The following is a 12,957-nucleotide window of genomic DNA, read 5'->3' on the forward strand; positions in this document are numbered from 1 at the left end:
AGTCCTTGACTGCCCGTTTTTGCATCTGGGTATCGCAGTTTTGGAAACGCACCCTCGAGGGGGAAATGTTCTGTCCACAATCTTTTGTATTTTTCTTTGATGACCAGGTCCATGACGCTAGTGAACTCCTGACTTCGTCTATTACCCTAGCGAACCGCCCTTCCCTGCTGCAAGGAGTCCGAAGTCCAAGTTCCTTAGTACAAGGAACGGTGGTCCGGCAGGCCTCGGGAATCGGCACTCGCTCCTGGCTCCGTGATCTTCGACCTTGCAGCGGCGGCTGCGCCCACAGCTCCCCGGTGCAGTCCCCCGGCCCCCGATGCGCCCCCAGCTCCCCGGAGCAGCCCCGGGTCCCGCGATGCGCCCCCAGCTCCACGGTGCACCCCCCGTCCCCCGGCTCCCCCGAGCTGCCGGGCTGTCTCGGGCGCCCCTCTCCCTGGCATGCACTCTCGCCTCGTCCGGCCGTCAGCTAGCAGCCATCGCTGGCGCAGATCACCTCCCGCCCCCGGCCCGGCGCCCCTCCGCAGCACAGCCCCGCTCCCGGCCAGCACTGTGCCCAGCCCGCGGACGTGTGTGTGACCTCCCGCCAGGCTGAGGTGCTCGGCCGGCGCACAAGGCACGCGGGCCGACCCGGCCGCCGCCGCGGGAGACAGCGCCTGGGGAGGGGAGGCCGCGGGGAAATCCTTGCCGCCCTCCGCCCTCGCCACCTTCCAGCCCCGAGACTGGGGCGGGACTTCCGGTCCCGCTCTCAGACGCCTTCCGGCGCGAGGCGGAAGCCGGCTCCAGGTCCGCTTCGGGGCTGGCGCGTCCCAGGCGCCCGTCTCCTCAGTGGGCGCGTCTTGGCCCCGCCGGCGCCGCGCCGCGGGACCGGGAGACCGGGTAGGGATGCGGCGGCCGGGGCACCCAGCGGGGGCGGAGGGCGAGCCGGGGTCCCGGGCTTGAGGGAGGCGAGCACGGTCGGGGGCCGCGGGCGCGGGTAGCCCCGAGGGCAGTAGTGAGGGGTGTGGGGGGCGGGGGCGGGGGGCGCGGGTGACCCCCGTCAGAGGGTGCGTTCCGGAGGGCGGGGGCCCGGACAAGGCGGGCCGCGGGGCGGCGCAGGGGGCTGGCGGGGAGGGTCAGCCGTCGTCCGGGGGTCGCGGAGGGTCGGGAAGGTGGCCAGCCTCCCGCTGCTGTACGCCGAGCTCGTAGGGCCCCCTTGCCAGGTGGTGCTGGCACCCGGGGCGTGTGTGTGTGTGCTCACCCTGTGCGGGTCTCGGGAGGAGAGCTCGCATTCCTGGGGAAACGTGGACTCTCCTCTGCCCCGGGCCACTTGTGCCGCTCTCTTTGTCAGACCCGTAAGGTCACGTATGATTTGTAGTCGTCTGCCCCCGCGGTGGGGCCGGGACCCCCACCCCCCGACTGCGCCGGCCAGGCGCCCCTGAGACCGTGAGCGGGCAGCAGTCCGGGCTGTCTCATCGCCTCCGTCGTGCAGTGAGCTCCTGAATGCCTCACAGCTGCAGTGGGGCTCACTCGGGTTCTGCTTAACTGACACGTTTCTACCAAGAGTTAGCCTCTTGCTTCAGTTCTTGGTTTAACCAGAAAGCAAAGCTTTACCGAAGCCTGCAGCGAATTTCGACCAATTCCTAAGAATTTACTTAGGTTTTATTTCTGCTACGTTGCCATTGACAGCGTGTTAACAGATACTAATGACCCAAGATCTGTTGTTACATACACATTCAGTTTTCTTTAGTGTGGTCTTGTTATAACATTACCGGAGGTAATCATTATTAATTTCAGTTATTGTCTGCGTTGTATATATGTTTTATTGGCTGCAATTAATGTGCGCTTCCCCATCTACATCGTGTAGTGTCTCTCGTAAGTGTAATTACAGAGGCTCCTGGCTGTGAGCAGCGGGTACGCAGGCTGGGCAGGGTAGCTAGGGACAGCCATCACATTGTGGTTGGTGGAGGGTGATGTCTGATGAGCCCTTGCTTGTTGCAGGTGTTTGCTATTTTAAGTGTTTAACTTTTTTATTTTTCAAATTACTGTATTGGTGCAGGTGATTTTTGGATCTGATTTGGTGGTCTCGCTTGCACTAATTACTACATAAACTAGAATATTTTATATTTGTTGGTGCTTTAGTGTCTTGCTAGCTTATAAATTCCTCCCACAGCCCCAGTTTTATGGAGGTATACTTGACAAATAAAAATTGTATCTCTGTAAGGTCTGCAGTGTGATATACATTGTGAAATGATCGACACAGTCAAGCTGATGACAGATCATCATCTTTTTTTTTTTTTTTTTTTGGTGTGGTGAGAACAGTTACGATCTACTCCCCTCCAGATTTCAAATTATAATATTAGTAACAAGTATAAACTCCTGATGCACTTGTAAGTCTGTGCTTGAGTTACATAGTTGTGATTTCCTTATATTTAGGGACACAAGGGATATTTACAAGTGGAAAGCCTGAATAATTTCTCGAACTAGAAAATGAAAAGATGACACTGATTTTTTATAGTTATTGAATTAACCACTGTGTACATTTCTATATATATTTTAATCTCATGTCTTTAAATTAGACAGTATTATTTTTCTGATAAGGCATGTCCTGAATTTTCCATAAAATCTTGGTTTAAAAAATGTATTCTTCCCCCTTTCCCTTGGCTTTTGGGAGATAAAGTACTTGAGAAAGTATGCAGATCTTTAGACTTTAGTTTGGGTAGAGGAAATGCTTGTTTTTGAAACACAAGAGCTCGCCTTCTGTGGCAGGTTTCTAGTTACATGTCTGAATGCTATATTTGAAATTTGATTGCTCTGTGTTCTGGATAATCTTTGGAATTTTTGTTCTTTGTCCTAATTGAGTAAATTTTTCAGCTTTTATAGATAAAACCTATGTGTTATTCTGTAGGATTTAGATACATTCTACAGTTTAACCAATAGTGGAAATTGTTTATGAGGGTGCAGCAAATTACTAGTTATTCTTACGGATTTATGATTTCTTTTTGTTTCTGCTGTGGCAAAATACGTATCTGTGCTTTGCGAGAACTACTAAAACAGTGATAGCCCAAACTCTGTTTTTGTTTACACCTATTTACACAGTCTGTTTTCCATCATCACCTGTTGGTAATATATGAAGTAGTTTGCTATATTGAGTTTTTTGGTTCGGTGCTCTCTGATTGTCAGTTTTATAATTAAAGAGTCCATTCTCAGTTATCTGTACCGCCTAGTTAGAAAGGCATTCCCTGCCATTTGATGGAATCAGGAGAACTTGTTACTGCTGAGGAATACTGCTTCTGGACAGGGAGATTCCAAGGAGAATGTTAATTTTCTGCTGTCTTACCACCCAGCTGCCTTCTCTGTAATGGCCGTCAACCAGGTTGACCAAGGCATGACCACCCCTTCTTTTAGTAGGACTTCCGTCCTTTTTCTTCTGCTGAGTTAGACCTGTCCTCTCAGTGACTAAGGTGACCTGGCCTCAGCGTGACTTGGGATCAGAGCGGCCAAAAGCGCTGCAGTCCTGTTGCTGTAGCCTTGTTCATTCTCCCAAGTCTGAACCCATAAATCTTGGCAAATTTTCCACCCTCCAGACACTTCGTTATGGCTGTGAACCATTTGTTTACATTATTATTGTTTAAAAAATAGTTTTAATTCTAAATCATAATGGGTCGGATTGTATAAATGGACTCTACTTAGTTTTGCTTAGAGTGCGGCATCACCTTATACACGAACTTTCCTATTAAAATGATGCAGTTGGAGATACTACAGAAAATACACTGCTTGCCATTAGTCTTTGCTCTTTTACTACTTTTCTTTGTTGGTTTGCTTTACTTTGAGATCCTCATGAAAAGAAAAACTGTCAAATAAAAGATGTGGGGGAGGCAGCCATTACTGGTAACGTGTTAAGAGGTGGTGGTGGGAGCTGTCTCTGGTGGGTGGGAGTACCTTAGCCCTGACATTGTTTAGAATTGCCAGTGCTTGGTGATAATAAAGAGCAGAAAGACTTAGTTGGCTTTATTGCGGTAAAGTACCCTACAGACAATGCACTCCTTTACTTGCCTGCAGGGGGCAGAAAGAGAAATCTCTGCTATTTCTCCCACTTCCATGAGAATGACCTGGGAGAGGCTCTTGAAGTCAAAAGTTTACGTGGTAATTAGGAATCATGGAAAGGCTTGAGGGAAGAGGTTGAAATGTGAATAAAAAAATAAATATTGAGGTTTATTTTAGCTTTGGTGTTTATTTTCAATATTGAGAAGAAGAAAGCGTGGAGACTGATGAGAAGACCAGGGAGTATATGTGAGTGAACTTGCCTTAATTAAAGCGGAGGACGTAGGGCAGACCCTAGGAAGTGATGCGTTATCAAGTTCTAGACTTTACCATGAGAGCTAAGGACTACGTAGATAAGGACTATCAGAGTCAACACCTAATATTTTAAACTTTAAGTGGTGACTCTTTCACAGTGATTGAATAATGTTGCAAAAATGGAAATAGTACAAGGAACCACCTGTATACATTTTATTTGGATTCACCTATTAACATTTTACCCCATTTGCTTTATCACTTAAGAACAAGAATGCTTTTTTTTTGTTTAATCTCTATACCCAACATGGCCCTTGAACTCAGGACCCCGAGATCAGGAGTCACATGCTTTTCTGACCCAGCCAGCCAGGTGCCCCAGGTAGAATGCTCACGTGAAATATATTCCCAAATAGACCTGCTAACTTTATTTTTCTTTCCTAACAAACAGTTAATTGATTGGCTCTAATTCACGCAGTGCTAGTGCAAGTGCTAGAAAGTATGTTGGTAGACAGTCTGATCTGACTCACCGAAGGGCGGTGAATGTTGACCAGTCCACGACCAGTGCGCTTTGATTTCCAGACCTCCATAGTCTCTTCCAAAGTCTCATCATCCTGACCAGGGTTATAATTCCTATGTCTGTCTGTTGCTTTGTGGCTTATACATTTTCATTTGATCTCAAAAGAAGCATGTAAATGTTCTTTCTAAGACCTACCTGATCTTGCTTACATTCATTCAAGTCTGCCTCTTTTCTTTTCTTTTCTTTTCTTTTTTTTTTTTAAGATTTATTTATTTAACTGAGAGGGAGAGAGACCATGCAAGGGGGAAGGAGCAGAGGGAGAGAATCTCCAAGAGACTCCCTGCTGAGCACAGAGCTGCAGCCTGCTTGATCTCAGGACCCTGAGATCATGACAGGCAAAACCAAGAGGATTTTGGCTCAGTCAAATCAAGGCACTCAACTGACTGAGCCACCCAGGCACCCCAAGTCTGCCTCCTCTTAATCTCTAGTACTTGGTTATTGAAAACAGCTAAACAGTTAATATCCTTCTTAAGCAAGTTTAACCTGTTTTGTAATAAATACCTTGTTAACACCTCAGATAAGACTATTTTTATACCTTTAGGATTTCTACCTAGAAATATTCTTTCTATGTCTTTTGTCCATTCACAGGGCCTTATGTTGGTTGATCTTTCAAGATTCTAGGGTTTTCATAGCCTTTTTAATGTGTGGTGAGCAGAGCTTGGAAGAGTCTGACTAACGTAGACTAATGACTGATCATTTATGTGTAAATTATTTACGGAGAGCTTCTCTTATCTAGTCACTTGGTTCTTAGGGCAGGACAGGTAGGATCACTTGTCAGAGATGGAAATCCTGAGCTATAGAAAGGTTTGGTGACTTGCCTGATGTCCTCTGGAACTAGGCTGTGTTGGACCTGGAATGCACCCCCCATTCTTCTAACCCTAAATCCGTATACCCTTTATCCTGATTTACTTATTCTGCATTTCACTTTTAAGTCCTTCTGTATCACATATTTTTGAACATATTCCCTTTGGCTTTCTTGTTTCTTCTATCTTTTCGCTGAACTTGGTGGGAGGGAAGAAAGCGCTGACTCTACTTCATCTTTTTCTTCTTCACTTAACATAGTATCATTGCAGGATTAGAGTGGACTGGTAGTAGTCATTTAATCCAATCTTCTACCTAATTTGGATACTCTCATAACTCTTCCCTTCCCGGAGTATTTATGGCCCCTGCAGGAAAACTTAGAGTAACAAGGTGTTCACCTCTTTCTAATCAGCCGTGGTTCATTGTTGGGAGGCTTCAGTTATAAGATTATTTTTTTTACTTATAACAGATCCGGATTACCTATTGTGGTTTTTATCTATTCGTTTTAGTTATATCTTCCAGAGCAACATAGAAGATCTATGTTCTCTTTGCAATGTAAAATTTTGTCACGTATTTAAGGATAACTGTCTCTTCTCAAGTTAAATATTGCCACTACCTAGATCTCTCACCATCCTGATCATACTATTCTGGCTGCACTAGGTTGGCAGTATCTTGAAAATATGGCTTCCATAATTGTCTACACTATTTTAGACGTATGATCAAGGCAGCAAAGGGGGGGGACCGTTACTTCCTGTAAGGTTCTATTACTGCACGTTCAATATTATTGAAGTCCAAAATTACATTAACATTTAAGAAGACACATCTTGCTCTTATATTAAGCATTTGGTAAGTCAAAGCCCCCCAAATTTTCATGGGAAATCTGTTAGTCTGGTTCCTGTACCTATGCAGATGGTTTTTGAACTGAATCCCAAGACTTGACATTTATTCCTGTTAAATTTGATCCTGCCTGGGTCTCAGAGGTCCAGCATTTCACCCTGTAGTGATCTATTTTGGTCTCAGTTTTCTTACTCGCTTATCCTTTTCAGCTTTGTCTCTTAGATTTATAATACTGACCTCTTCAAGCTTGCGTGGAGCCAGGGCTGGCTTTGGATTGATGATAGCTACATAGCTCATGTTCCTCATAGGGCTTAGAGGCAGATCTTCTGTGGGTAATTTTATGCCAGGTTTTCTGCAGAGATGTGACAAGTGATGGCTCTCTGGATGTGGTGCCCTTATTCCCTTGGAGACCCAAGAATTACTTAGAGGCCATCCCAAAGTTTGTGTTGGGTTTTCTGCTCCCTACCACTCACTTTCACATGTGTGTCTCTGAAGAATGGAGAAAACAAATCATTGGAATTGTGCTTCCACATACCTGGCTCTCTCCTAGCCCTCCAGACGGAAGGCTACCACTTAAACCTGGAGTAGTTGAAAACTTGGTTTAAAGAAGTATCTGGGACCTGCCATTTCTTTTGTGCATGATTTTGCTGGGAGTTAGTCTTTGAACTATATATGAACTCTTATCCATACTCTAAACTTATCCAGACTTAAAAACTGCCATGAACTATAAAAGATTTAAAAGAAAGACTTACAGAGGGAAATGGTAATTAATGTTCTTGGGAACTAAGCTTGCCAATGGCCTCAGTCCATTATTGTAATGGAGATATATCATTATGCATATGGATCATATGTAAATCGACATAGATTGTATTAGAGCTTATTTTCATTTTCAGTCAATGTCAAACCTTTAAATCCCAAACTAGTAATCTCTTATATAGACTCATTTTTTAAGCATTAGTTCAAATCTTAGTTTTTTTAAATCTCCATATTTTTAACATTAAAATGGTTTAAAGCTAAATCTAGACTTGAGGAACATCTATCAGTTGGTGAGATTAATTCTGTATTTACTAGGGGAATTAGACATGAAACAATTGAGTTTTCATTGAGTTAGGCGCAGAACGGGAGAGGAAGAGGAGGAGCCCTAACCCGAGTTCAGGATACCTGGGTGCTGGAAGTAGCTGTGCCGCTAATGGGCTGACTGGTGGCCTCAGAAACGTCCTGTCCTGTGAAAAGTTAAGGGGTCGATCCCATCAGGGTTCTTGTTTCCCCCAGTGTTACCCCAAACGTGACAGGTAAGCCCCTCTCAGCTGCCGCTTCCTGATTCCTATTGTGGAAGTCTGTTCCCTGCGGGAAGAGTGGCTGGATTACATGGCCTCCAGGCCCCTTTTCAGCTCTGGTATTCCAGGGCTGTGTGCTGCCCACTACCGGAGTTAGCGGTCACATGAGGCTACCTGAAAAGTGCATTTCTTCAGTCACACTAAACCTCCAGGCCAAGGCTCGCATGCCACACGGGGTCACCACATCAGCCAGTGTGGATGGTGGGTATTTCTGCCCTCTCGGTGCTTGGTCGCATGCTGTTCTGTCGATGCTGTTATAGGGCCTGCTTTGTGTGAAGTAGGGACAGATCTCAGGAACATAACTTAATGGGGAAAGTGGACTCAGTGAGGATAGTCTTCGTGTCTGGTGAGCAAGGGCAGCTGCCTCAGTGACAGCAGGGCTCTTTCACTGACTGTTAATCACTGGCAGTTCCCTTTACCATCAGGTAGAAGTCCTTGCGGAGACAGACAGCGACAGTGAGCTGGGGGACTGAGAGGTCCTCAGCACTAGGCTTTCACGGCCCTTTCTCATGTATTCTATTCAACAGAGGGCAGGACATACAGAAACCGCACCTATATTGTGAGAGCTAGTGTTTATCTGTAAAGTAGCCAGTTAAAGTCGCTTTTGAACCCTTGAAGTGCATTACCTTTGTTTCCAGGGTATGGACGAGATTGGCGTCTGTGTTAGGGAAATTTGGCCAAAAAGGTATTTTTAGGGGCGCCTGGGTGGCACAGTCGTTAAGTGTCTGCCTTCAGTTCAGGGTGTGATCCCGGCGTTCTGGGATTGAGCCCCACATCAGGCTCCTCCGCTGGGAGCCTGCTTCTTCCTCTCCCACTCCCCCTGCTTGTGTTCTCTCTCTCACTGGCTGTCTCTCTGTCAAATAAGTAAATAAAATCTTAAAAAAAAAAAGGTGTCTTTAGACCATTGTTCTTAACCTGTTGGATCCAACACTCTGTTTTTGTAACAAGTATTTTATAATTCCTCTTTTAGGATCCTGAAATGAATTCATAGATATACTGTACTTACAAACCTGATGGCAAAGAAGTGAACAGAATCTCTTACTATGATGGAAAGGAGGTACAAAAGTGAAATCACTTAAACATGTATTTTTAATATAATACGTTCCAGATGGTCAGTGTTTTGCAGCCGTGTCTAGAATCACTGACCGAGACAGTCACACGTGCAGACCTGGGCAGCTCGGTTGTACTTAAATACCCTGAGTGCTGGTGCTGTCATTGAGATCACTGCCCGAAATGGTGAGCAACTTGGTCAGAGTCAGGCAACAGTTAGGTATGGTCTCGCCTTGGCTCTGAAAAGCAGTTACATTTTGGGAAAATTTAGTGATGATTAAAAGTGTGAACAAGATAATTTGTGTTTTTCTGGCTCAGATGATTTAAACAGGTTTTCCGTCCATGTGTGTTTCTGGTGGGACATTCAACACTCAGGTAGGACGCAGGATGACCTAGTGGTGCAGCAGTGAGCCGTGCCCAGGGCTGCCGCACATCCTGCACTCCTGGCTTCCGTCCGCCTGGTGCAATCAGTGCCCCTCAGCCGTTCTCGAAACCAGACTTTGACAACTCCCCTTAGGTTTTAAAATTAAACTGTATTATGTTTCAGCCTTATAAAGAGGAAGCCAGTTTCTTTTCAGAGTGTGTATGTAGAACTCTTTTTAGATTAGGGATAACAAATATGTGCTAACATCACAATTATGATTTATTAGTGATGGTTGTCTTGAACATTGTGTTAAAAATTTGAAGCACAGTCCAACCTCGGTACTAAAGAATATTGTGATTTATTAGTTCTGTCTGCCATAAGTAGAAGGGGGAATGGCTGCATAGGACACCTACCATGTACTCCCATCACTGATACAGTTCAGTGCATCTTGACCCACTGGGTGCCAACACCTCCACCCCAGGGGATTTGGAAATCTGTGGGAAAGTTTTTGGTTGTCACAGTGACGGGTGTATGTGTGTGTAGTTAGCATTTAGTGTTTGGGAGCCAGGGATGCGAAATGACCCACAGCGCTTTGGGCAGTGCTACACAATAGGAAAATATCCCATCCCAAAATCTTGATGTGCCTCATGGAGAAACATTGTCTCGCTTGGAGAAGAGTCTAATTATGGGAACTGTTCTGAGCAGGACACTCACTGGGACTTAGAGACCAGATATCTATTTGTCATGGATGTTATTGTAGGTATTTTGGCATCGGGTGGGATATTGTACCATGTGATTTCCAGGGGCTTTTCCAGCTGGGTGATTTTCTGAGTATACGGCAGGGGACAGCAAACTACACCCCCCACGCTAGCTAACTATGGCCTGTGTTAGTAAATAAAGTTGTGTCGGAATACAGCTATGCTTCTCCATTTATGGATTGTCATTGGCTGCTTTGGAGTGACAGTAACAGAGGTGTGAGTAGTGGCCTGCAAGGCCTAACCACTGCTGGCGTCTTTACAGAACCAGTTTCTAGTTGTCATGTATCATGTTTTTTGAATGACACCAAATGTATGAACTGATGTCACTAAGTGTGTAATTCGTAGATCCTTAGTAGTTGTGTTTGTGTGTGGTGATTTGGAAATCTTTTTCTATGTCACCGTAGCACCGAAGATTCACCAACTGATGGATCAACAATAAAAACGAGAGCTGGAGAATTCTCAGCTTGATTTTGTAAATGTCACCAAGTAGGGCAGGTCTCCATCTGTTCTGTATGGTTCCTCAGTTTCTGAGTTTGGGCTGATGGTTGACTTTCCCACCGTGATGTTACACTAACTGGTAGTGAGGAAATACTTTCAAAGCCATGACAGTGAGAAAAAAATGGAATCTCACACTCTTCTGAAATCAGTTTTGGAGCTTAAAAATTCCATGTAGGCACTATCACTGTTTTTTCCCTCCTATGTATTTTAGTAAAGAAAGACACAGTGATGGAGCAGTGTTGCTGGTTTGTTGGCATTGAGCGGGAAGTACTAACTTAACAAAATAACCTTCTGAGCACTTACTTGAAATACTTTCTCATTTAAAAAAGACTTTAATATTTTAAAGAGGTTACAAGAAACAGACATCTGTTAACCCTTATTCAAAAAAGAAAAAAAAAATACCAGTCTGAGTCTTTCAGTATGTTGGTGTCTTGGTCAGGGCTCCCCAGAGAAACAGAGCCAGTGTGTGTGTGTGTGTGTGTGTGTGTGTGTGTGTGTGTGTGTGTGTTTGTGTTTCAAAGGAGATTTATTTTAAGGAATTGGCTCATAAAGTTGTGGGGATTAGCAAGTCCAGAATTCATAGGGCAGGCTGACAGGCTGGAATGTCAGGCAGGAGTTGATGCTGCCAGTCTCAACGCAGAGTTCCTTCTCTGGGAAACCTCAGTTTTTGTTCTTAAGCCTACAGCTAATTAGGTGAGTCCCACCCACTCAGTCGAGGGTAATTTCCTTTATTTAAAGTCAACTTCTTGTAGATATTAACCACATCTACAAGATACCTTCTGTGCAACACCTAGGTTAATGTTTGATTAATTAACTGAGTCCTGTAGCCCAACCAGGTTCACCCATGAGACCAACTATCACAGTATTTAAAACATGTTTGGTATATTAAAGTATTGCATAGTGAGTACAGATTAGAACGTCTATATTCGTAGACCAGTAGTCTGTAAGGGATTACCTGGGTCTTCATTCATGTGTCAAATAAAGAATAGAAAACGGATGTCCCTCATGGAGAAACACTCTCTAGCTTGGAGAAGAGTCTAATTATGGGAACTGTCCTGAGCAAGACAGTCACTGGGACTTAAACAGAGACCAGATATCTATTTGTCATGGATGTTATTATTGGTATTAAATCAACCTTGTCACCCTTTGAAATGTAAAAGTTCTCTTTTTTATGGTTTTTATATGTTGTGTATTAATTTTTTAAATTTAGGGTGCCTTGAATAATTTAAAAATTTTATAACAATTTTTTTTTGTTTTTTATAAGTTAATGCTATAGCTAGCTAGCCTTTTTGCATAAAAAATTCTTAGAGGTGAGAATTAGTTTTGAGCTTATTTAGTCAAATTCTCCTCATTTGTGGTTGAGAAAGCAGTCCCAGGAAGGTGGAGTGATTTGTCCAGGTAACACAGATGAATAAAAGAACCATCATTAGAAGCCGGATCTGATCTAATCCAGTACTCTTCTGCTACCAGAGTGATTACAGGGAAGTGAAGCTAGTAAAGGGGTTTTCTGAAGAGAGGGTGATTTTGAGTACCTACTTAAGGGATTGCGTATGAATTGATAGTTAGGAGAATGGAGGTGATGTTCAGGCCACTCGGTGACACTGGGGGGAGGGTGGGCAGAGAGAAGTGGGTGTGTCCCACATTGTGTACAGGTGGACAGCATATCCACTTAGGGCCACAGCGACGTGGGATACCCATAGGGCCTGGAGAGATTTCACAAGTAAGTACGGGCTAGCCATCAGATGATTCCCAGGGGATATTCCAGAAGACCTCAAGTTGGGAGAACGTGTGGTTCGGAAGAAGTTGCTGGGAGAGCTTTCTTTCGTGAGGAGGTTAGTAGAGAAACATGGAGCTGTTGGGACCCAAGTGCTCTCCAAGCAGCACAGACCTGGAGTTTGCAAATCCCCCAAGAGGGGATTGTAAGGATTCCATGGGGCGTAGCGAAAACATTCTAGGATGTCAGTGGGTCCTTTAGAAGGTTGCAGGGTTTTGGGCATCATCTGAGTTTACTTCCTTACCTGCAAAATAATCATATTAATACCCACTGCACATAGTTGTTAGAGGGAGTAAAGGAGACAATGTAATGTGCTCGTTAGCATAATGCCCGGCTTGTAGTACTCAAAAATGATAGCATTTATATACTGTATCCTGGCAGCTGGCTGAGGGTCTTACCAGAAGCTATCACTAGAGTGAGGACCTTTTTCTTTCTCCCCTTCTTTTAAGTTCACTCATTGCATCTACTTTATGCCCACCCACAGCTGTTGAGCATGGTTTCTTATTTCAGGTTTAGTATTTCCAGGCGGGTACATATCTCTGACCGTATAGACTTCTTCAGCTCTGTGATCAACAGGCCTGGTCTTTTTGAATAAGCAATGCCCTTTTTTGGGGGGGAGGGGTGTGTTTCAATTGCAAATTTCATCTCATCAAATTGAAATGATGTACTTAACTATGGCATTATTTCCA

The 12,957-nt window shown here is 44.7% G+C and overlaps 1 protein-coding gene across 9 annotated transcripts in view; it reads left to right on the top strand.

Annotated features, from left to right (window-relative positions):
* The first annotated feature begins 367 nt into the window (after positions 1-367).
* The window catches only part of DISP1 (dispatched RND transporter family member 1), a 174,937-nt gene continuing 162,347 nt past the window's right edge, over positions 368-12,957 (top strand). For 5 of the 9 annotated variants that reach the window (XM_087859143.1, XM_087859156.1, XM_045797168.2 and 2 more), the window contains exon 1: positions 369-876. The gene's annotated coding sequence lies outside the window, so the exon portion shown is untranslated. Of the gene's footprint in view, positions 877-12,957 lie in introns of all 9 variants that reach the window. The other 4 variants (XM_087859161.1, XM_087859160.1, XM_045797159.2 and 1 more) reach the window with 1 other exon arrangement.

This window comes from Ursus americanus, chromosome 2, assembly GCF_024610735.1.
Source record: "Ursus americanus isolate L20-20 chromosome 2, mUrsAme1.1.p, whole genome shotgun sequence".
NCBI lineage: Eukaryota > Metazoa > Chordata > Mammalia > Carnivora > Ursidae > Ursus > Ursus americanus.